Here is a 25,563-nt window from a genome sequence, read left to right on the forward strand (position 1 = left end):
TTCCAGTCAAAGGCTTGGTCAGAAAAAGGAACCTCTATTAACAACTGGTCTTATTAGTTCTATGCTAAGAAACTTAAGTCATTACTTACTTGTTTAGAATGCCAAACTCTGGAGAGATCAAATAGGGAGAAAAATATACAACGTGAAGGAAAATCTTTGTCCTAATATTCACTGAACTGGCATTTCCATTCTTCATATTTTCATTTTCCCCCACTAAAAAAATTTTTTTGTTTGTTTTTCCATTACAGTTGTCTCACTTTTTTTTTCCCCTCTTGCTTCCCTGCACCCTGTTCCTCCCTTCTCCCACGTTCAGTCCCCACTCAGTTGCCCATGTCTGTGGGTCATTTATACATGTTCTTTGATTTGACACTTCCCCTTCTTACCCCCTTTTCTCCCTCCCACTTCCCCCCTTGTTACTGTTAGTCTACTCCTTGTTTACATACCTCTGGTTCAATTTTGCTCATTTGTTTGTGTTGTTCATTAGTTTCCTGTAATAGGTGACAGCATAAGGTATTTTTCTTTCGTTGCCTGGCTTATTTCGCTAAGCATAATTCTCTCTAGTTCCATCCATGTTGTTGCAAATGGTAGAAGTTCCTTCTTTCTTTCTGCTACATAGAACTCCATTGTGTAAATGTACCACAGTTTTTTGATCCACTCATCTACAGATGGGCGTTTAGGTTGTTTCCAGCACTTGGCTATTGTAAATAGTGCTGCTATGAACATTGGAGTGCATAGGTTCTTTTGAATTGGTGTTTCAGGATTTTTCGGATATAATCCCAGTAATGGAATTGCTGGTTCAAAAGGCAGTTCCATTTTTAGTTTTTTGAGGAAATTCCAAACTGTTTTCCATAGTGGCTGCACCAGTCTGCATTCCCACCAGCAATGCACCAGGGTTCCCATTTCTCCGCATCCTCTCCAGCACCAGTTGTTTGTTGATTTGTTGATGATGGCCATTCTGACTGGTGTGAGGTGGTATCTCATTGTGGTTCTTATTTGCATCTCTCTGATGGCTAGTGATGTTGAGCATATTTTCATATGTCTATGGGCCCTCTGTATGTCTTCTTTGGAGAAGTGTTTGTTCAGGTCCTTTGCCCATTTTTTAATTGGGTTGTCTGTCTTCTTGGTGTTGAGTCGTATGAGTTCTTTATATATTTTGGAGATCAATCCCTTGTCTGAGATGTCATTGGCGAATATATTTTCCCATATGGTTGGTTTCCTTTTCATCTTGCTGATGTTTTCTTTAGCTGAGCAGAAACTCTTTAGTTTGATGTAGTCCCATTTGTTTATTCTTTCCTTTATTTCCCTTGCCTTAGGAGATATATCAGTGAAAATGTTGCTATGTGGGATATCTGAAATTTTCCTGCCTATTTTTTCCTCTAGGACTTTTATGGTATCATGGCTTACATTTAAGTCTTTGATCCATTTTGAGTTTATTCTGGTGTATGGTGTAAGTTTGTGGTCTAGTTTCATTTTTTTGCATGTCCCTGTCCAGTTCTCCCAACACCATTTGTTGAAGAGGCTCTTTTCACTCCATTTGATGTTCTTTCCCCCTTTGTCAAATATTAGTTGACCATATGAACCTGGGTTTATTTCTGGGCTCTCTATTCTGTTTCATTGATCTATATGTCTGTTTTTATGCCAGTACCAGACTCTTTTGATTACCATGGCCTTGTAGTATAGTTTGATATCAGGTATTGTGATTCCTCCTACTGTGTTCTGCCTCAAAATTGCTGTGGCTATTCGGGCTCTTTTTTGGTTCCATATAAATTTTTGAAGTATTTGTTCTAGGTCTGTGAAATATGTTGCTTGTATTTTAATAGGGATTGCATTGAATCTATAAATTGCTTTGGGTAGTATGGACATTTTAATGATGTTGATTCTTCCCATCCATGAGCATGGTATATGCTTCCATTTATTTGTATCTTCTTTAATTTCTTTCTTCAGTGTTATGTAGTTTTCTGAGTACAGGTCTTTTACCTCCTTAGTTAAGTTTATTCCTAGGTATTTTATTTTTCTTGTTGCTATGGTAAATTGAATTTTTCTTTCAGTTTCTATCTCTGAGTTTTTATTGTTGGTGTATAAAAATGCCTTTGATTTCTTAATATTGACTTTGTATCCTGCTATTTTGCCGAATTCACTTATTAGGTCGAGTAGTTTTTTTGTGGAGTCTATAGGGTTTTCTATGTACACTATCATGTCATCTGCAAATAATGACAGTTTTACTTCCTCTTTTCCAATTTGGATGCCTTTTATTTCTCTTTCTTGTCTGATTGGGGTGGCTAGAACTTCCAAGACTATGTTGAATAGGAGTGGGGAGAGCGGACATCCTTGTCTTGTTCCTGATCTCAGGGGGAATGCTCTCAGTTTTTGCCCATTGAGTATGATGTTGGCTTCAGGTTTCTCATATATGGCCTTTATTATGTTGAGGTATGCTCCCTCTATTCCCATTTTGCTGAGAGTTTTTATCATAAATGGGTGTTGTACTTTATCAAATGCTTTTTCTGCGTCTATTGATATTATCATGTGGTTTTTGTCTTTCATTTTGTTTATGTGATGTATTACGTTTATTGATTTGCGAATGTTAAACCATCCTTGCATCCCTGGGATGAATCCTACTTGATTGTGGTGTATGATCTTTCTAATGTGTTGCTGGATCCGGTTTGCCAATATTTTGTTGAGGATTTTAGCATCTATGCTCATCAGTGATATTGGCCTGTAGTTTTCTTTCTTTGTTGTGTCTTGACCTGGTTTTGGAATTAGGGTTATACTGGCTTCATAGAATGAGTTTGGCAGTCTTCCCTCTTCTTGTATCTTTTGGAATAGTCTGAGAAGGATAGGAGTTAGTTCTTTCCTAAATGTTTTGTAGAATTCACTTGTGAAGCCATCCGGTCCAGGGCTTTTGTGTGCTGGGAGTTTTTTGATTACTGCTTCAATTTCACTAGCTGTTATTGGTCTATTCAGACTTTCTGCTTCTTCTTGATTCAGTTTGGGAAGACTATAGGTTTCCAGGAATTTGTCCATTTCCTCTAGGTTGTCAAATTTCTTGCCATACAGTTGTTCATAATAATTTCTTATAATCCTTTGTATTTCTGTGGTATCAGTTGTGATTTCTCCTCTTTCGTTTCTGATTTTATTTATTTGGGTCCTCTCTCTTTTTTTCTTGATGAGCCTGGTTAAAGGCTTGTCAATTTTGTTTATTTTTTCAAAGAACCAGCTCCTACTTTTGTTGATCTTTTGAATTGTTAGTTTAGACTCTATGTCATTTAATTCTGCTCTGATCTTGATGATTTCCTTCCTTTTACTTGATCTGGGCTTTGCTTGTTGTTCTTCCTCTAGATCTTGTAGCTGTAGGGTTAAATTTTTTATTAGATATTCCTCTAGCTTTTTTAGGTAGGCCTGTATTGCTATGAACTTTCCTCTTAGGACTGCTTTCGCTGTATCCCATATGTTTTGGGTTGTTGTGTGTTCATTATCATTAGTTTCCAGAAACTTTTTGATTTCTTCCTTGATGTCATTGTTAACCCGTTCATTATTTAATAGCATGTTATTCATTCTCCATGAGTTTGAATGTTTTTGAGTTTTTTCCTTGAGGTTGATTTCCAATTTTAAGCCATTGTGATCTGAGAAGATGCTTGATATAACTTCAATTTTCTTGAATTTGTTAAGGCTTGTTTTGTGTCCTACCATGTGGTCTATCTTTGAAAATGTTCCATGTGCACTTGAGAAGTATGTATATTTTGCTTCTTTGGGGTGAAAACTTCTATATATATCGACTAAGTCCATTTGATCTAGAGTGTTGTTCAGTGCCTCAATATCTTTGGTGTTTCTTTGCTTCGAAGATCTGTCCATTGTTGACAATGGGGTGTTAAAGTCCCCTACTATGAGTGTGTTGTTGTCTATATCTTTCTTGGAGTCTTTCAAAAGTTTCCTTATATATTTGGGTGCTCCTAAGTTGGGTGCATATATATTTATAAGGGTTATATCTTCTTGATGGATTTTTCCCTTAAGTATTATGAAATGCCCTTCTTTGTCTCTTTTTATGGACTTTGCTGTGAAATCTGTTTTGTCTGATATAAGTATTGCTACCCCGGCTTTTTTTTCATGCCCATTTGCTTGAAATACTTTTTTCCATCCCTTTACTTTCAGTCTGTGTAGATCTTTTGTTCTAAGGTGGGTCTCTTGTAGACAGCATATATGTGGGTCATTCTTTCTAATCCATTCAGCTACCCTATGTCTTTTAATTGGAGCGTTTAATCCATTTACATTTAAGGTTATTACCGATAAGTACTTATTCATTGTCATTTTTCCCCTTTGTACTCGTGTTCTTCTCTGTCTCTCTCTGTTTCTTTATCTTCTTAGAGCAGACCCGTTAGCATCTCTTGCATTGCTGGTTTGGTGGAGATGTATTCTTTTAGCCTTCTTTTGTCTTGGAAGCTCCTTATTTCACCCTCCATTTTGAATGAGAGCTTTGCTGGGTATAGTATTCTAGGTTGTAGGCCTTTGTTTTTCATTGCTTGGAATATTTTTTGCCATTCCCTTCTGGCTTGTAGTGTTTCTGCTGAGAAATCTGATGATAGTCTTATTGGAGTACCCTTGTATGTTATTAGTTGTTTTTCTCTTGCTGCTTTTAGGATCCTCTCTTTGTCTTTGAATGTTGCCATTTTAATTATGATGTGTCTTGAGGTGGGCCTGTTGGGGTTCATCTTCATTGGGACCCTCTGTACTTCCTGGACTTGTGTGACTCTTTCTCTCGTCATGTTAGGGAAGTTTTCTGTCATTAGTTTTTCAAAGAGGTTTTCTATCCCTTGCTCTTCTTCTTCTCCTTCTGGAATTCCTATGATACGGATATTATTACGTTTCATGTTGTCCTGCAGCTGTCTTAGAACCTCTTCAGTCTTGTTCAGTCTTTTTTCATTTTGTTGCATTGTCTGGGAGTTTTTGTGTAGGTTGTCCTCCAGCTCGCTGATCCGATCTTCTGCTTCCTCTAGCCTGCTTTTAATTCCTTCTACTGTGTTCTTCAATTCAGAGATCGTATTCTTCATTTCCTCCTGGCTCTTATTGATAGCTTCTATGTCCTTTTTCATGTTCACGTAATTTTCTGTGAGTTCCTTGTAGTTTTTCTGGAGTTCTTTGTAGTTTCCGCTGAGCTCATTCAGCTTCTCCATAATCTATGTTTTGAATTCCATATCTGATAGTTGGCTCCCCTCTATTTCATTTAGCACTCTTTCTGGGGATTCTACCTTTCCTTTTGATGGGGGGTTGTTTCTCTGTCTCCCCATTTTTGTGACTCCTATTGTTTGTTGGTGCTTCTTAGAATGATCTGCACTTCCTGGATCTGCCTCTGGTGGCGTCAGATCATGTACCAGTCTGGCCCTAGGCAGCCTGTTGGAGACTTCCAGGGATCTACTGCTGTTGTCTGTCTTCTTTGATTGTTAATCTACTCAATCTGTGATTAGCTGTCAGGCTTAAGGACTGTGGGTGTGGCAGCTTAATTCCTGTAGGCAGGGCTTTTGCTTCCCCTCAGGCTGACGCCACTTGGAGGGGAATGGTCTGCCCGCAGTACTGAGGATGAGTCAGCACTGGGACCCTGTCGGCTGCTCCTCCAGTTCTCCCCTCAAAGCCACCGTGCCAAACTCTCCCCAAGTGTCTCCAGTCCTCTCTGCCTTCCCTCTGCTTGAGCCCAGGGTAAGTTGTGGCCAAAATATTTTCGTATGTGATCCACTTAAGAGCTCTTTTTCTCCTGCTGTTTCTCTCTGGCTAGCAAGAAACCCTGTGGCTTTTCGCTTTTCACAGCTGATAGTATTTTACTTTCCACTCTGTTGCTGTAGGCTGGGCAGCCCAGCTGGGGGTTTAGACCCTGCCCTTCTCAGGGGGAATCCCCGGCTGCTGAGCTGTTTCTCAGTCCCTTCAGCTGCCACCCATGTGAGCCCAGCCAGCCCTTCCGCCTCTCCGCACTCCCTACCGGTCAAGTTGTGATGTAGCGGCCTTTTCTGTCTCTCCGTGGTTATAAGACTTCTTTCCAGCTAGTGTTCAGTTGGTTATTCCAGATGATTTCTCCAAAATTAAGTTGTAAATCCAGACTGGTCCTTGGAGGAGGTTAGTGTAGCTTCCACTTACTCCTCCGCCATCTTGGATCTCCCGAAACTTTTAACATTAGTAATAGTCTAGCTCATGGAATTGCATTTTGGGTGTGTTGATATAAAACATGAATTTTAATGGAATTAAATTCTTTGCTCTCCAAATATCTAGTTGAGCTTATAGGAAAAAAAAAAAGCTCATTCAAAAGAAAAGGCATTCTCTCCAGTTATATATGCCATTTTACTGCATTCCTTATTGGCTATCAAGGCAATTGCTTTGAATTGAGCAAATCATCTGAGATGTCTGGTACATGAGAAACTGTTCCAAGAAAAGAGTGAATTGTGTTTATTATCATGCTGCTACTCTTTGTCTTCTCTAAAAGGAGTTTTCATAGTGATTCTCTAAGATATAGAACCATAATATATTCTTCTTCCTGTTATTGTTGTTATTAGTATTCATGTAAAGGGAGAAGTGCATTAAAAACAAATTTTAGGCAGAATAATGCCCTTCCCCACAATGATGTGTATATCCTAATCCCTGAAACCTTTGACTATGTTAAATTTCATGGCAAAAGATCTTGCAGATGTGATTAAATTAAGGACTTTGAGAAGGGGTGATTATTCTGGATTAGCTGGGTGAGCTGAATGTAATCACAAGGACTCTTGTAAGTGAAAGAGTCAGAATCAGAGCAACGAAATTGCTGGCTTTGTAGATGGAATGTGCCTATAAGCCAAGGAACTCAGGCAGCCTATAGAAGCTGGAAGAAGCAAAGAAAGGGATTCTCCCTAGAGCCTTCAGAACAAGGTCCTGCTGACACCTTGGTTATAATCTGAGAGATTCATTTTGGACTTTTTGCCTCTAGCAGTAAAATACAGAAAATTTGTGTTATTTTAAGCATTAAGCTTGTGGTAATTTGTAACAGCAGCGATAGGAAATTACTACACTGATGAATGAAATGAAGTTTTTTTACACATAGTGACTATTTTTTACACCAAAAATAATAACACATAATCTAAGGAAACTAATTTATTCAATAATATTAATTGAGCACCTACTATGTGGAGGACATTGTACTAGACCCTGAGGACTCAATGGTGAATAAACCTGTCCTCAGAGAGCTGTGTTCCATGGACACAGGTATTAAACAACTAGACACACAGCATTTAGTCACACATGTGGTATTATAAATAGAAGTGTATATGTGAAGTCTGAAGAGGTGCTCAAGGAGGGCCTTCCCGAGGAAGTGATTTTTTAGAATTAGCAGGAAAAGGGAGATGATGGGGAAGAGCATTCCTGGCAGCAGGAACAGCATATGTGAGGACCTAAGGCAGAAATCTCTGTTGTCCTCGAGGCGTTAAAGAATGCTGGTATGGATAGGAAGGAAGATGCAAGAATGAGCCTAGCAGGGTAGGCTTTTGGTGTCAACACAGTGGAAGCCAAGGAAAGGTTTTAAGCTGGGAAGGAATCAGAGACTGTAGTAATAATTTTTCTATGATGTGGAGGAAGAATTGAAGTGAGGTGAGAAAAAATGAGAAGAGTGACTATGTATCATCCATAGTGGGGCATTTCTCAGAATGAAAGAGGGTACTGTTACTATTTACTGGGAGAACATTAATTGGGACTGTCCCAAGCAAACTGGACACTAGGAGTTTACTGTAATCCCACATTGAGCAAGAATAAATAGGAGTAGCCTGGGCTGTGAGGTGGCCATGAAGATGGCCCTTTCAGCACTTCGTAAGAGTACACTTTTCCCCCCTTGCCTCTTTATATTTATTTTAATACTAGAATAAAATCTGTAGATAAATAATTTCAAACAGACCAGTTACTTTGTACATTGGACTCTGCAAGATGGCTTGATGGTTTTCATCACACCTGTCTCCTTTTTCCTGCTGCCACAGAATTCATGGGTCTTACCTCTGAAGACATTTCTTGCATAATCAGTTTTCACAAGTGGCAACAAAGGTACATGTCCTCGAACTCTGCATCCTAGTGTGTCTGGGTTTGAGCTGTGATTTCTCCAGCCTCTGCTTAAGCTTTCATTGCTGGTTTTTAGAAGTGATTTCTAATATAGGGTGCTGTATTGGAATCCCTTGTTGGACAGCTCATAGGGCTCCTGACTAGCACATAATTACGGGAAAGGGTGAGAATATATGCAATCAAACACGAAGTCTCTGTCCCTTCCTTTTCTATCATTTTGTGTGGACCTTAAGAAAATTTTCATACTTGGCATCTGGTATTGCTAGCATATTTATGCCTAAATTCTGCATTCTCACTGGGACACTCTTGTTCCTCGACAGCGTACACTTTTATTCATTGACTTCCTGTTAAATGTGATGCAAGGCCAAACTCTGATGGACTGTCTTTGGGGGTCTCACATGATCCCACTTAAATAGCATTTTCCACTTTTGTCACATTGTGCAGCCTTTCTCCAATATGCTCTCAACTGCTCCTGCTTTTAGAACTTGGTGTTTGCTGTGCACCCACCTGGGATGCCCTTCCCTTTCATACAGGGCATAATGGGCTGTTTCCTCTGTGTTCACTATATTTGTTTGCCTGTTATGACATTCGTCAGCTCATGCCATGGACATCTTTGAGTCAGGGGATGAGGGACAGGGTACACTGCATTCCAGGAGCTTTGCCCAGAGTGTGCTTTTAATAAATATTTACTTCATTGAAGTAGGAATGCAAATCTTGTTGAGTATGTGGTGTAATTCTGAATTTTTATTTGCATTTTATAATGTACAGCAATTGTAGCTGAATTCTCCTCCTTTTTCTCATTTGTCCTCAACTGTGGTATAGTTTTTAAAAGAAGTACTAAGATTTATTTATTTTTTAATATTTTCCCCACAGTTTGGCTAGGCTGTCTTACTTTTTTTTGAATTACTTAGGTTTTGCTGTGCAGTCAATTTCTACTATATTTCATATGGCCTTTGGTTATGCCAAAATTTGACAATGTTGCTATGAAGTAATTGTTGAATTTATTTTTTAGTTTCTTTACTTCATATCCTCTGGGCCTCTCTAAGCTTTCCTTTTAGGGAAGGCTTTCAAAAGTGTGTGGTTTGGTGTCCATGAATTCGTGGAAGTTCTTCATGGCTGGAAAATGATTCATACAGTAACTATCTAGGCCGGATTTGCAAATCATATGGTAAAATCTTGCAGGCATTGTTGTCCATCAATCATCACCCTGCTGGAAGTAAATAAAAGAGATTAGTGTCCACTCAAATCTTCTCAGCTATGGCTCTGGCATATTGGGCACTTCTTAGAGCAGTAGTTATTGAAGTGTGGTCCTTGGCCAAGCAGCATCAGCATCACTTGAGAACTTTTTAGAAATGAAAAGTTTCAGGGCCCATCCCGTAATTACTGAATCAGAAACCCTGAGGTTGGGCCCAGCAATATGTTACAACAAGTCCTCCAGGTGATTCTGAGTCATACTAAAGCTTGATAACCACTGCTTCAGAATGTAGGGGTGGGTGGGTGGGGGGATATACTACTTAAAATTGCCCTGTCCCATGCATAAATGTGATACATAAGATCCGGAATAAACCTTGGTTTTCTCTTTAGCTCCTTTACTGAGCTTGCTCTAAGAATCTCATCATCCTGGGATTTTGTTAACTTACTTATTTTGAATATGAAAGTTGCAAACCTCAGTGCTACATCTGAAAGAAAGATTTTATTCTTTATTGGGAAGGCAGCTGGTAGAGGCACAGGCATTTGAAGACATTACTATAAATGATTGTTTGTAATTAACTAGTTCTTTCATGCTCCATCCCTAATTGAAAGAGGTTTGCTTGTAGGAAGATTCATTTTTTGTTCTGTCTTGGGACAACAGTGCAGCAAAATTGCAGCTGGTCAAAAATTTTGGGCATGAACACTGTGTTTAGGGCTTCGGTGCATTAGAAGAACCCTGTTGTGCTGAGAAGCAAGCAGAGGCTCAGGGAGGAAAGTCGCTCACTCACGGTCGGGTCCTGTAGCTAATCAGGGCTGAGTTGGGGCACATCCACACCCGCACCCCACCCCCCAAGGTCCCTGCTCTTCGCCACCACTGCATGCCACCTTGACAGTGTCCACGGGCCATGAGACAGCACTAAGTAATTGCTGCTCTCCGGGGCTCTTTGCAGTCAGAGGATTCATGCTCTCAAAGCCCTTAAAGTTGAACCTCCTTTTCTTCTCCAAAGTATAAACTTCCAGTCCAAGAAAAGAATGCCTTCCAGAAAAACCTTTGAAAAATTACTAAAGATAGCAAAGGGAGCTGGAGATATTATTTATGGTTCTCAGACTTTGCAGTAAAAAAAAAAGCAAAACAAGATACAGTAAAATAGTAAGTGTATGTATATTTATTTATATGTATACCACCAAACCTTCAAAGATTGCTGTAGGGGTGCCAGCTTTAAATTTTTCCAAATTAGGAAATTGAAAAAAAACAAACAAACAGAGCTATCATCAACTCCCTTCATCATTTTCAATCTCAGACTTTTTCTCTTCTCAACACTCAGTCTCTGGGTGATCTCATCCATTTTATGGCCTCAGATACCATCTGTTTATTGATGATTCTTAAATTTATATCTTTGGCCTAAACCTCACCTTTCAATTTTTAGAATCATCTGTTCAATCGCTATTCCACCTCTCTGCTTGTATGTCTAATAGACATTGCAAACACAATGAATCCAATCTAGGTTCTTAATTCCCCCCATTCCCTTGGTCTTTTTTTCAGTGTTTCCCGTCTGATGCTCAGGACAAAAATCTTACCATTATCTTCTGGCCTCTCTTTCTCTCACATCTCACATCCAATCCGTGAGCAAATCTTGTTGGTTCTATTTTCAGCATTTACCTGGAATTCATCCCCTTCTTACCACCTCAGCTACCATTATTTTAACCTAAACCCCCATGATCATCTCTCACCCGAATCATTTAATAACCTCCCGATTGCTCTCCATGCTTCTTGCCTCATACAGCCTGTTTCTGAATGATCCTTTTTAAAAACTGAGGCCATGTGTCTCCTCTTTTCAAAATTCTCCCATGGCTCCAATCTCTTTTGGAATGAAAGCCAGAGCCCTTCACCAGTAATAAATCATGTGAATATCATTACCTGATAGAATGTGATGACAGGGTATTCACCTCTGAGGTATTCTTCCCAAAATCCACAACCCTAGGCTAAATGTGAGGGAAATATCAGAGAACCCATGTTGAAGGACAGTCTACAAAATACCTGGTCAGTACTTTTTAAAACTGCAAGGGTATGACAAATAAGGAAGGACTGAGAAACTGTCACAGAGCGGAAGAGACTAAGAAGACATGTCTTAGTACCTGGTATCCTGGATGGGATCCTGGAACTGAAAAAGACAGTGGGAAAACTGGTGAAATTTGAATAAAGTCTGGAGTTTAATTAATACTATTGCATTGATGCTATTTTTTTAGTTTTGACAAGTGCACCAGTTATCTAAGATGCTTTAAAAACTAGGGAAACTGGCTGAGAGAGCCACTCGCTGAGCTAGCTTTGTAACTATTCTACAAATCTAAAATTATTGCAAAAAAATAATTTTATCTTAAAAAAAAAAACAAAGTTTTTACAGTGGCTTACCAGGTACTATGTGACCTGGTTCTGATAAATGCTCTGATTTATCTACTATAATTCACTTGCTTCAGCCACATTAAACTCTTTCTTGGATATGCCAGGTGTGTTTTTGTTTCTGGGCCTTTGTACTTGCTGTGCCTTCTGCCTGAAGTGCTCCTTCTTCAGTGCGTGGCTAGCTCTTTCACTGACTCCACCTCCTTCAGATATTTGCTGGAATGCCTCTGTATGGGGAAGGGCTCCCTTAGCCCTTTCCCTTTCCCTCTATTACCTTATCTTGCTTAATTTTTTTTTTTTTTTTTGGTAGATGTATGTGTATTTTTTTATTGTGTTTCTTCTTCCACTAAAATGTAAGGTCTATGAAGCAGGAAAATGTTTTATTTATTCCATTTCCACAGAATAATGCTGAGAATAACAGACATTTGCTGAATGAATGAATAAATCTCATAAAAATTTAGAGTGAACATCTCATCTCAGAAGGAACACTAGTCCTTTGCTTTTAGCTTTATGCAAAATTCATAAAATGGAGCATTTTGGTTTGTTTTACTGTGGACTCATGAAAACTTGATGGCAGATTGACACTGGTTTACGAATGGATTTTAGAGCCGTTGGGCTAGGCCAGTTTTCCTTCAAAGGAAAGTGGTATTTTAGTTATTTTAAACTTATGCAATCCAATATAGTAGCCACTATCCACACATGACTGTTTACATTTAAATTAATTAAAGTAAAATAAAAAATAGTTCTTCCATTGGGCTAGCCATATTTCTTGTGCTTAATAGCCACATGTGCCTGGTAACCACCATATAGAACATTCCATCATCACAAAATGTATTGGCAGCACGGTTTAGATGACAAGTTTTTGTTTTAATGCCTTCAGATAATAAAAATCAAATGACAATAGCAGCAACTATAATTTATTGGCATTTACTTCATGGCAGGCACTGTGCTGTCTGCTTTCTAAATGTTCTCTCAATCCCCGGGTCCCTGAGAGAGGTACTATTATTATTTTTTAATTTTTGGAATTGGAGATCAAGGAGAGTAAATTTTCCAAGTCCACATAGCTAGTAAGCCAGGTTTCAAACTCAAGACCGCTGCCAGCACGAGGCCTGTAAACATTGAATTTTGGAGAAGCAACATTCACAGCCATGAGGGATTACTCCATTTTGGGGTGTCTTTGGATAACCATCTCTCATTGTAAGGCAGCAGTGTTGCCAAGATATGTTTGTTTCTTTCCTTTCTTTCTGTTTTTTGTTCAATAAACTGCAGTTTTACTCTTCAGTGTAAATTTTATCCCTAAATGCTTCCTCACCATTCTCATTTTGCAAGTGTATGTCCACGTGCTTTCAGATTCCCCCATGTAGATGTTGGTTGCAGGCACCACTCACTGCTGATAGTTAGGGGCCCGCCTTGTGGTGATGTGTGATAAAAATAGCAGAATCGCATCACGGCCCGGCCACTTCACTTTCAGCTTTCTGTTTGGGTTGCTGACTGAGCATGTTATCTCTACTTGTGCCCCACTGAGACTGTGACTGTTGCACAAGGGCAAAGTCACAAACATCGATACAGCCGATAACTGCCTGTGGCTCTTCTGGAATGGAGACCACTGGAGCATGGGAGGATGTTTTCTGAAAGATTTAAAAGGAAGGACATTTGAGATTGTTAGGAGAGAGCCCTCTGAGAGAGACCCTGTTTGGTTTGGGAGACTATCCCAAAACTAGCATGTTTAATTTTATGTATTTAGGTCAGAGAAGTTTTGTTTCTTATTTTGTGTTGTTTTGCTTTACAATTAAGAAATATGCCCAGATCTTATATTTTATAAATAATTTTTTCTAGTGTAAATTGTTTCATGTTTATTTTGTGTGGCCAAAGCGTATTTTCTGGAGGCAGCTGAAGACATGCTTTCTTTAGAATAATTTTCTTTTCTTATTTAAACATTCTATGAGGGAGACAGTATGATAGGCAGTAAGTAGACCATGTGTCTGTTACTGAAGTCACTGTTGACAATTTGAATAATATTGTTCTTGAAGAGAACAGCTAATGGTAATGATTGACTGCTAAAATTCAGCCTGTCAGGCCTGATCTGTTTCTCTGTGGCTCAAAGAAGAGATAGAGATATGTTTAGTGCAGATAAATGTGTCACACTGTAACCCCTGCATAATCAACCACTTTAAAATGTATTGGCAGTTAAGTCACAGGCTCCCATGAAGTTCTGATTGGAATGTTCAAGTACAAGGCAACCAACTGGAGATGCTGTATCAAGTGCACAACTGGTTGAGGGAATGCTACAAAATTGCGGCTTTGGGGGTTAGGTCTCACATAGTGGGTTGGTCTTTGACTGGAAGAGATGAATTTGTGGGAGTGTGCATATGAGAAAAGGGCTTGGGAAGTCTGTTGTGTATTGAAGAAAGAATGCTCAGTTCAGTGATTGAAGTGTGAGGGGCAGATCTTGAAAGTCAGGGCAAGAAAAACATTGAACACTGAGTGAAATAATTTTTTCTTGATATAGAAGGAGTCACTCAAGGTATTGGAGCACTATGCTTTACAGAGCTTAATTTGAATTCAGAATAGAAGCTGAGATATGTATATAATACTATGTGTAAAGGCACAAGCCCTGGAATCAGACCGTCCTACTTTGAATTCCAAGTAAGTTAAATATGCTTCAGTCTCATTTTCTACATTTCTAAAATGGGAGTAATAATAGCGTTGTGGTGAGGATTAAGAGAAGTAAACAAAGTACATATCACGATGCTTTGCGCCTAGCATCTGACACATTTGTTATCTTAATTTTATTATTATCACTTGGCTGAAATAAAAACTATTGCAGTAGTCTATGTGAGAAATAGTAGTATATGTCCTGGAGATTCTGGGAGAAGTGGCAAAGAACATTTGAATGCCATTGTACTATTTTAATTTTATGACACACTCTTTAGTTTGCCTTTTTCATACTTTAAAATAAAATATTTAAAAACACAAATATTTTAATTGTATTTAATTGTATAAAGATAATATTCTCTGACATACATGATTATGGCTAAAATAATTTATAAAGTGGGAATAGACAGAAAATACCTCAACATAATGCATTTTTATCAAAAATGGATTCTGTAGTTTTGTCAGGTTCTTTTTTTGCATTTATTAATATGGTCATATGATTTTTATCCTTCATTTTGTGATGTTAATTGATTTGTGGATATTGAACCAAACTTGCATCCCAAGAGTAAATTCTACTTGATCATAGTGTATGATCTTTTTAAAGTATTACTGAATTGGGTTTGCTAATGTTTTGTTGAGGGTTTTTGCATCTATGTTTATCAGGGATATTGGCCTATAATTTTCTTTTTCTATGTTTTATTGATTACGCTGTTACAGTTGTTTCTATTTCTTTTCCCTTTGCTCCACTCCACCCAGAAACCCCTCTCCCTCCAGTTGTTCCCCTCCCTTAGTCCATGTCCATGGGTCATGCATAAAATTCTTCTCAATATCCCCCTGTCCATTCTGCACCCTCCTACTATGCTTCTTAATTCCTGCACCATTTCCCTCCCTCTCCCTGCTTCCCCCTCCCAGCTGACCTCCCCTACTTGCTCCCCAAACCTATGATTCTGTTCCCGCTCTGGTTGTCTGCTTAGTTTGCCTTTGTTTCCATTCCCTAGCTTCTGTTGTTGATAGTTGTGATACTGTTTTCATTTTAATGTTCATAGTTTTGATCTTTTTCTTAAATAAGCCCCTTTAACATTTCATATAATAATGATTTTGTGATGATGAACTCCTTCAGCTTTACCTTATCTGGGAAGCACTTTCTCTGCCTTCCCATTCCGAATGATATTGTTGCTGGATAGAGTAATCTTGGTTGTAGGTCCTTGCTTTTCATCACTTTGAATATTTAATGCCAATTTTTTTTCTGGCCTGCAAAGTTTCTGTTGAGAAATCAGCTGAAAGTCTTATGGGAGCTCCCTTGTAGGCAACTAAATGTCATTCTTGCTACTTTTAAGATTCTCTCTTTGTCTTAATCTTGCCATTTTAGTTATGATATGTCTTGGTGTGGGCCTCTTTGGTTTCATCTTATTTTGGACTCTCTGTGCTTCCTAGACTTGCATGTCCATTTTCTTCTCCGGGTTAGGGAAGCTTTTCATTATTATTTTTCAAAATAGGTTCTCAACCTCTTGTTCTCTCTTATCTCCTTCTGGTACCCCATTGTTGCAAATGTTGGTATACTTGTTGTTGTTCCAGAGGTCAGGCAGAGACTTTTCTTTGTCTTTCTTCTTTATTGCTATATCTTCACTAAACACAAACAATGCTAAATATATGTTAAATAAATATATTATATATTGTTAAGTATAACAAAATACATGCAGTGTTAAAAATTGCATTCTGTAAAAAGCATGTATTAAAAGTATTGGGACTTTGGGAAACATAGGATTGGTGTAGATCATTCAGTACCTATGCACATTTGTTATCAAAGCACTAAAAATACCCAGTCAGGACATCAAGAAGGAAAAAAAAAATGATTTCAAAAAATGAGGATAGTATAAGGAGCTTCTGGGACAATTTCAAGCATACAAACATTCACATCACAGGGGTACCAGAAGGAGAAGAGAGAGAGCAAGAAATTGAAAACCTAGTTGAAAAAATAATGACAGAAAACTTCCCTAGCTTAGTGAAGGGAATAGACATGCAGGTCCAGGAAGCACAGAGATTCCCAAATAAGATAAACCCAAAGAGGCCCACAACAAGACACATCATAATTAAAATGGCAAGATTAAAGACAAAGAGAGAATCTTAAAAGTAGCAAGAATGACACTTAGTTGCCTACAAGGGAGCTCCCGTAAGACTTTCAGCTGATTTCTCAACAGAAACTTTGCAGGCCAGAAAAAAATTCGCACGAAATATTCAAAGTGATGAAAAGCTAGGATCTGCAACCAAAACTACTCTACCCAGAAAAGCTATCATTTAAAATTGAAGGAGAGATACAAAGCTTCCTGCACAAGAAAAAGCTAAAGGAGTTCATCACCACCAAACTAGTACTACAAGAAATGTTAAAGGGACTTCTTTAAGAAGAAGAAGATAAAAAATATAAACAATAAAATGGCAATAAATACATATCAATCAATAATTGAATATAAAAAGCAAACAAACAGAACAGAAACAGAATTGAAGATAGAGAGAACGTTTTGATGGTTGCCAGATGGCCAGGCGATGCATGAAAAAGGTGAAGGCATTAAGAAGTACAGATTGAGTTTTACAGAGTAGTCATGGGGTTATAAAGTACAGCACAGGGAATGTAGTAGCCAAAGGATTTATATGCATAGTCCTTGGACATGGACAACTGTGTTGGGATTGCCTGAGGGAGTAGAAGGGTCTTCGTGGATGGGGAAAAGGGGGAAAAATTGGGACAACTGTAATAGCATAAACAGTAAAATATATTAGTAATTTAAATTAAAAAAGATAACTCCCCCCAAAAAATTGACATTGCATCTCCCCAAGAAAAACATAGAGAGCTCAAGCAGGCATCTAAATTGATCTGAAGCCTGTTTCAGGGAATGTTGTTTATTTTTTTGTTATTTAATATTTTTACATTTTTATTACTGTATAGTGCGCCATCAGTAAAGTTTACACATCTTAAACACACAACTTGATTAATTTTTATAATGTTTTGATCATTTGTGTATACACCCAAATGAATTTAAAGCAGGTAGAATATCAAAAAGACTTTTAAATACTATGTTTGTAACAGTATTATTCGTAATAGCCAAAAGGTGAAACAAAGCAAGTGTGCATCTACAAATGAATGAACAAGGAAATGTGGTGTATTTACTTAATGGAATATTATTAAGCCTTAAAAATAAGGAAGATATGACACAGACTACCACATCAATGGACCTTGGAAACATTATACTAAATGAAGTAAGCCAGTCACAAAAGGACAAATACCATACGATTCTGTTATGTGAGGTACCTAGAGTAGTCCAATTCACACCGACAGGAATGGTAGCTGCTATGGGCTAGGGATATGAGAGTAAGGATATGTTTAATGAGTTTGGAATTTGTAAATTTTATGTTATGTATATTTGCCACAAGCAAAAAAATTCAGAGAAAAAGAAATGTTTATACTCATATAATCACTACTTAAATCAAGATAATAGGGCACTTCCTGTCCCCAGCAAATCCCTTATGCCCCTCCCTATTAGTACTGCCCCCTGAGGTGACAACGATTCTGCCAGTGTTTAAAGTTCATATGAATGGGCTTATATTATATGTACTCTTGTGTTTGGCTTCTTTTCTCATCATCATGTTTATGAAATTCTCGCAGGTTGCTATGCATAATAGCAGTTATATTTTATTACTATGTAATATTACATTGTATGAATATACTTGTTTATCTTCTCTGTTGTTCATGACATTAGGTTGTTTTTAGCTTCTGTGTATTATAAAGCTGCTGTGGACATTCTTGTGTATATCTTTGGTGGACATCTTTGCTCATTTCACTTGATTGAAATTTCAGTGACACAAGGTAGTTTAGTAGATGTTGCCAAGTAGTTTTCCAAATGGTTGTACTGGTTTACACTTACACTATCATTGTGTGAGTGTTCTGGTTGAGCTATCTCATCACTAACTCTTGGTGTTGTTGGGGTCTCGGGTAATAGTAAAAAAAAAAAAAAAAGCATATAAAAAGAGTCACTTGGAAAAGCTAGTTTAGGGGGCTGAAGCAGTACAGATGAAAATAGAGCTGAGTTGGCTTTTTAAGGAGGGCATGGGAAGATGTGCAACTTGCTACAACCTGAGAATCAGGTAAGACTGGAACATGATGCTAGGGAGGGTCACATGCAGATTTTTCAGTCAGCTTGAGAGCTATTTCCTTTCTTTCCTGTTGGAGGCTATAGATCTATTGCTATGATTTTACTTCCTATTACCTCAGAAAAATTGCTTATGTGACAACACAGCTTCCACATTATACTGAATTTATTCATCTATTCACCAATAATATGATGATTGATTTGGAATCTAAGCAAGGTAAGTGGTGAAATGACCAGCGAGGGCTGTTGATGAAGTGGTGGGGTCCAGGGCCTGTAGATCAGGATGAGGTGGAGGTAGTGGAGCAAGGAAGATGGAGATGGAAGGTGAGGCTAAGACCAGGATGCTAGCTAGCATAAGGATTTCAAACAGGAGGTAGTTTTTGGTGTTGACAAGGTCTTGAGAGTATTTGCAGGCATATTGCAATAGAGCAAACAAAATAATTGTTGTAGCTGAGGAAGTGAAAACAAGAGCCAGGGAGTCTGGATGAGTCCTCCACAAGAAGGTGGAGGGTACCAATAAGAATGCTTGGAGTTGGGGTGTGTAAGAGAGCCTGTGAGCTTAGGACTTCCAGATGGGACAGTGGTGTGTGCTCTTTCTCTGTGACCTCCAGCTGGAAGAGGAGCCTGGGAGTGGGATCTTTTCATTCCCTGAGTGCCTCAGGCTATCTCTTCATTTCTGTAAACTTTCACCTTTTCACATCTCTTTCCTGTTTTTTTAAAAAATAACCCCTTTGCATGTACTTCAACTTTTATACCAATTCCAAATGTTAGCAAATATTTTGAGCTTCTTTTATATTCTAAGTATAGTGCTAGGTGCTGGGGAGATGACGGCAAACAAAATACAATTCCTGACCTACAGAATCTGCAGAAGATTAACTTAAAAAAAAAAAAAAAAGCACAATAGAACAAACAACAACAACAAAAAAAACCCAGTCTTCTTGCATATGGGCTAGAAGTATTTTCTAACTCACCATGTGCAACTTAATTGCTCATGGGAGCAATCAGTACAGGTAATGAAATATTTTTTAGGTAGGTAATTTGTATCTTGGAGCAAATTACAAATAATATCTCTTGATTAAGGTCCCAAGCCCTTTCACTACTAACTATTAATATAGCTGAAATATTCTATATTTTCATTGGAAAATAGTAGAAAACATCTCAATTGCACTAGTACTTCAATAAACAGAAAGATGATATGATTGCATGAGGTATAGTTGTCATTTTTCATAGATGCTCATGCTGGGGGATGCAGATTACTGGAGGTGAGATCTGGCAGAGCCCTGTGAGTTGGGGGTGAGGATCTGTCTGCCTGGTTATTGATGGGCTGAGAGCATCACTAGGGTGACATCCTGTTTTCCTTCGGAAACTAAAGCTTCATTTCCCTTGATATTAGTGTCAATGTTGTCCATCCAGTGACCACCAGGAACACACTTGTACATGTTGTATTTACTGCTTGTTGCAGTTAGGGGGAACACGCAATGTGGAGAAATTTGAAGTGTCTCAGTAAGAAGATGTTAGAAAAAAACCTATTATAGGATTTGGACTTGGGTTGGCTGATTCAGAGAAGAGTTTTGCTCTAGCCTGGGTGTCATGAGAAAGTGAGTGCAATTCTATGATTGAATAGCTCAAAAATCTTATCTATATAGGGAGGGCAGACTAAAGCAAGGATAAAATCATCATTGATAAATAAGCAGCAGTCACTCATTTGAGCCAAGAAAAGGGGTTGTTTGGTATTTCGTTGGTGACACAGTGACTTTATTATTGTCTGTGCTTAGATGAAATTATGATGTGGTCTTGTTTGTCTCACTTTATCATGGTCTCAGAGTAACCTTGTTTAAATTTGGTACACTGTGAGTTCATTTATGTCCAACATATTAATGTGGTCTGGTTGTGAGTGCCAGGACAGCTTCTGGGTGTAAGAAAATATTGTTTTGTTTTTTTCATAATTAGTATGCTGACGGTTTCAGCTTCCTCTTGGAGAAGTGAACAAATGGGAGAAAAGAGGAGGCATGAAGAAAGAGGGGACCAAATTTTAAGAGAGAAATTTTTTAGAGAGAGAGATTTACTAAAGAGGCCAGGTGGAGGGTGGAAGGTGAAGTGAGGGTGGAAGCATGTGAAAGACTGTTGTTCATGAGAAAGGGGTTGCCTTCGGGGAGGGTAACAGGAGGTGACAGCAGAGAAAACAAAAGGAGGGGGAGCAGATCTTCTCCATCAAAGACCAAGAAGTGAGGGGGATTATAGGAAATACATGCTGAGGGAGCAAGTTAAGAGGAGTTAATTAGGGAGCAAGTTAAGAGGAGTTAATTCTCTGGGTAACCTGCCGGCCATTGTATTGGTGGCCATGTAAAGCCCTTGGCATGTGCTTGGCTTCTAGTGGGTGCACAGAGCCTCTCATATTTTTATTTGGATCTCTGGGTCTCCCAGGGGCTAGAGGGTGTTCTACATTGTTTACATGTAGAATACATGGGTGTTTGTGGAGTGAAAAAGGGCTTTTAACCCTGGGTATACATACATATGTGTGTGGTTGTGTCTACGTATGTATTTTGAGAGAGCCTGCACCCACCTGGTCCAGTCTTTACATTGTGTCTCTGTCTAGCAACCACAACAATAATTTCAAAATAGCTGAAAGGTCTGTATTAAATTTCTCAAAAACCATGAAGAAGGATATGTTGACCATGGCAATACTTTTTTGTAATAATAAACAAGTACACTCCTCACCTGCCTTATGTTTTTCTTACCCCGCCATCCCTATTCCACTGCCATCGAGCACCCTTCACTCCCACCCAAGCCAAACATCTAAGAATTTCTAATACTTTTTTTATCTTTCTTGTCTCCCCTTTATTCCATATTTGGACATTTGGTGCTGTTTTTTTCTTTTTGGTCATAAATAGTGCTGCCTTAGCATCCTTTGACATAATGCTGAAGTCCTAATGTAAATAAATTCATTGGGTGAATTCCAAGCAGTAGGATTGGAGGGCCAGTCAAGTAACGTTTTGCCACGTGACTTTATTAACGATTATGCTGTTTAGACACTCACTGATAACATTTGAGAAGGCTTGTTTTTCCACACTCTGGCCAGCCTTGGCTAAACCTGAGCATGTTTGCTGATCTGAATCTAAAAATAGGTTTATATTGCAACTCTGTATGTACATACGCATATATTACTTGATAAAACTAATTTACACAGTGAACATATAAGAAGTTTAAATCTATCACTTTCTGTTCTTCATATTCTAAATCAGTATAGATATCTCTTTACATATTATTGATGTTAAGTTATCTAAAAGTTTAGCAGAAAGTTGTGGGTGAAATTATATATATATCTGGCAGTTTTTAACCATCAGAGATAATATGTTGTAGGATATTTTTAAAAATGTGTTTGGTGGAGAGGAAACCGAATAGATTTTAACATAGAAATGGTCACTTGAGGATCATGATCCTCTGGTAAAATGTCCACCCTCTGGTTGACCACCAGGGCTGGGTTAGTTACTGCAGAAAGATGCCAAAGAGAGCTTCAGTAGCTAAGGTGTAGGTGCCAAGAAGCAGTGAATTGAAAAAGGGAAGGTTACATAAATTGCAAGGCTAAAGTGTCAGCAGAAATAATGTAGTTATCCTGCCAAGTCAACTATTAATTGTCATTTTTCAGCTTTTTTTTGGTAACCCCTGAGTTTATTGCCCCTCTATTAATTTGTCTCCTCTCTATTTGACAAACATGGTTGCCATTTCCTAGCATATATTGCCTTTGATTTGTGTGCTATCTTGATTTTTCCCACTAAGAGGCATAATTCAGTTGGTGTTGTGTGAAATGGGGACAACAGGGGTCCCGCCACAGTGCTGACAAGCCTTGCCTTCCCAGCCAAGGAATCTCCTCAAATGGGATTGTTCATATTGACCTGCTTGGATGCTCTGTTTCTGGTGTCCAAAAGGTTCATTTTAGGCACACAGATTCCTTTTAAAACTTTATTGAGAAATAAAGAGGTGAGGACAATCCGAATCCCACAGAAATGCATTTGTCGACAGACATGGATGGCTGCCTTGTGTTTGGAGGGAGCTGGGTAAATTCTGTTTGCTGAGCTCGGTCTGTGGTGATGCAGTATGTGTCTTCATTCCTGGCATGGCAAAAGGCACCTGGCTGGGAGATGGTTGCTCATTTCAAAGATCTGAGAGAGAAGAAAAGTATGATGTTTTGGGAAGTGGTTGATTCAAAGACAGAGGAAAGGTTTGGGCATTGCCTGAAGCTTGGTCAGGCTTGAATGAGTCTGTATGTAGGTCTTTCATTTTTATTTTTTCCCCATTTGACATGTCATGACCAAAGGGATTTTGTAGGTTATTTGAACCATAGAAATAATGTGACTGTGATGTATTTTGCATCTAGCTATAGCAGCTCTTCATTCATTCATTCATCCAATCATCTATTTAACGTTTGTTGAATCTTTACTATGGGGGAGGTGTAGAGAATTAATTACTGAAGAAGATCAGCATGGTGCCTGTTCTCCGACCTTTCATTCTAGGGAAGCCAAAAAGATAAGTAGTTGAAAGTGTTGTGATGGGTCAGAAAAGGGAGAGAGAGAGCATATGGGGAGTGTTATGAAAAAGCACCTAACGTTATTTTAAACAGGCAAGGCCTTCCCAAGCAAGTGATGTTGCAGCTGGGAACTGATGGGGGTGGACGTGTTGGCTTATGGGTGGTAGGGGGATCAGGTCGTGCTGCTGGTGGTGGTACGCTCAGGGCCATGGTGTACCATGCACAGTGGCATTGTCTGCAAAAATCAGGGGAAGAGAGAAAAGTGATATGGCTGGTGCTAAGGTAACTCAGGTCCCTGGGTTCAAACTATACATTCTGGACATTTCCCACAAATATGAAAACAGAGGATATAATCTATGACCATAACCTGCTACGACCTTTCATTAAACCAGGTTATCTTTTGTGTTATCTGCCATTCTCAGCACAGAAAATTTTTATGCAGCACCCTCAATATCTTTTAGCCTCTGGAGTCCCATGATGGGTTGTTAGTAACATTATCTTTGATTCCTAAAAACATTTTAATATGCTCTTGACAGTAAGTGGCAGTAAAATGGCATCTCTTCTTGCACCAGTGACTGAATTATCTAAGCTTCCTCCACAATTCATCGTAACTTTTTGTATCCTCAGTTTTATTTTTTAATCAGAATATGCCAGAGCTTCTCATTGTATTGTTGAACAGATTGTTTTAGGAATTTTGAAATGCTCTTAGATTTTGTGCAAAAATGGCAGGATATTTCCATGGAGGTAGGTAGCATGCCTTGGAATTGAGTGTGGTTTTCTCCTCTTGAGGAGGTTGCCAAGCAGCTGAGCAGGACTCATGTAAAGCACTTACTGTTCTCCTGAGTATGCTGCATAGTAGGTCCTCAATAAACAAGAGTCATCATTTTTTTTTGACCTGATAACCTTTTTGTCGTGCTCTGAAATGACATCCCTTGATTTCTGTAACCAAAGCCAGTAGAATAACATTGTTTAAATTCACTTTCCAGTTTTGCAGAAGTGGGTGGCTTCTGTGACACATACTTGCTAGTACTTAGTCAGCACCTAATGTTAGTCAAAAGTGAGAGAAAAAAAGAGAATCAGTGAAAGCTGCCAAATTGTCAAAATAAATCATGGAATTTGAAGTTCTTTTCTTTATCGCTGTGTGTCTCTAACAGGTATTTGGTTATGTGTATGACTTCCAGCAGGTTGCTTCATCTAACTTAGTATTAGAATATTACATATACTTAAATTATAAATACATGTAGATATATTAAGAGTGCATGCTCAATTATTTTTATTGATAAGAGTTCTGATAAAAAATGTTTTTAGTGCTCGCTTTGGCAGCACATATACTAAAAAAAAAAAAAATTGGAACAATACAGAGAAGATTAACATGGCCCCTGCGCAAGGATGACACACAAATTCGTGAAGCGTTGCATGAAAAAAAAAAGTGTTTTTAGAGCACATTGTTATAGACATTCATCATTTTTTCCCTTGCTCTTAGCATGGTAACATCCATTCTATAATAAGTGGAGGAAATTCTTTACCTTAGGATTCTTGATGGGAAGCAGAACTTGACTCCCTCAAAGAAATGGAAAATATTAGCCGCTTACTTTCCAAGTTCTCATGCAACCATCTCTTCAGCAAGTGACCTTGACTTGGCCAATCAGATGCATTAGTTCTGGAATTTGAATGGGAGCTAGTGACATGTTCTGTGGCAGTGAAGTCTGAAGCATCCAGGCTCCGGGGGCAATCGCAGTAATCAGTGTGCAATGGTGATGGTTGGTACAGCTATGCCAGATGCAGTGATAGAGCTTTGGCTTGTGATCTTAGCTGTGAGTCATCTCAGCCTGGTTCTTCATCCCTCCCAGTGATCCAGTGATCTGAACCCTAAGTTTTCTATACATTTCCACCTCAATCAGCCAGTGTTTGGCTTGCCACTCAAACCCCACTTACCTGCGTTGTAGGCAGTGTTTCCAAAACCGTTTGTCTATGCAAGCTGTTTTTCATGTCACATTTCATGGAATTACTATGTTGGGAAATGCAGAATAACATGATATAGCAAAACCTGATGAGAGTGCCAAATTATGGAAATGACTATCATTAGAATGTCCCTGTATGTGTCTGCAGCTAGTCTTATTTGCAGAAAGTTTCATAATCACAGTTAAGGTATTGTAGGAGGTAAGTAAGAAAGCAATGATTAGTACCTGCAAATTGAGGCCATATGCAGTTTTGTTCTTTGTGCCATCCAGAGGAGTCTGCTTTTATTTGATATATTAGTAATAAACAGTCATAATAGACAACCAATTTTTATGCTTTTACCATATGTCAGGCACTTTCTATTTTAATCCACATAGCAACTATGTGTGGGCAATGTTATCCTTACTTTTCAGTTGCCAAAATGGAGGTACAAAGTGATTTTTAAAAATGCCCAAGATTACCAGCAGTAAAGCTGTGTTTTGAACCTGGAGCCCACACTCTTTGACCACTAAGCTATTTAAGTGTCTCAGATCAGGGAGTACAAACTCTTTTACCTCCTTGTTTTCAAGGTATCATGGTCTTTCTGGCTGGTTCTCTAAGCCCAACGCTGTTCTTTGCTGCACTTGAACTTTCTTGCCCAA

At 38.6% G+C, this 25,563-nt stretch overlaps 1 protein-coding gene and 1 non-coding gene across 4 annotated transcripts in view; both read left to right on the top strand.

Annotated features, from left to right (window-relative positions):
- ERC2 (ELKS/RAB6-interacting/CAST family member 2) overlaps window positions 1–25,563 on the top strand; it is a 926,792-nt gene that overhangs the window by 211,222 nt on the left and 690,007 nt on the right. The window lies entirely within an intron of this gene.
- On the top strand, window positions 24,279–24,387 carry LOC150004827 (U6 spliceosomal RNA). Its single transcript, XR_016512485.1, has one exon. It is a non-coding gene; the product is annotated as a U6 spliceosomal RNA (small nuclear RNA).

This window comes from Furipterus horrens, unplaced genomic scaffold (assembly GCF_987537825.1).
Source record: "Furipterus horrens unplaced genomic scaffold, mFurHor1.1.pri manual_scaffold_7, whole genome shotgun sequence".
Classification (NCBI taxonomy): domain Eukaryota; kingdom Metazoa; phylum Chordata; class Mammalia; order Chiroptera; family Furipteridae; genus Furipterus; species Furipterus horrens.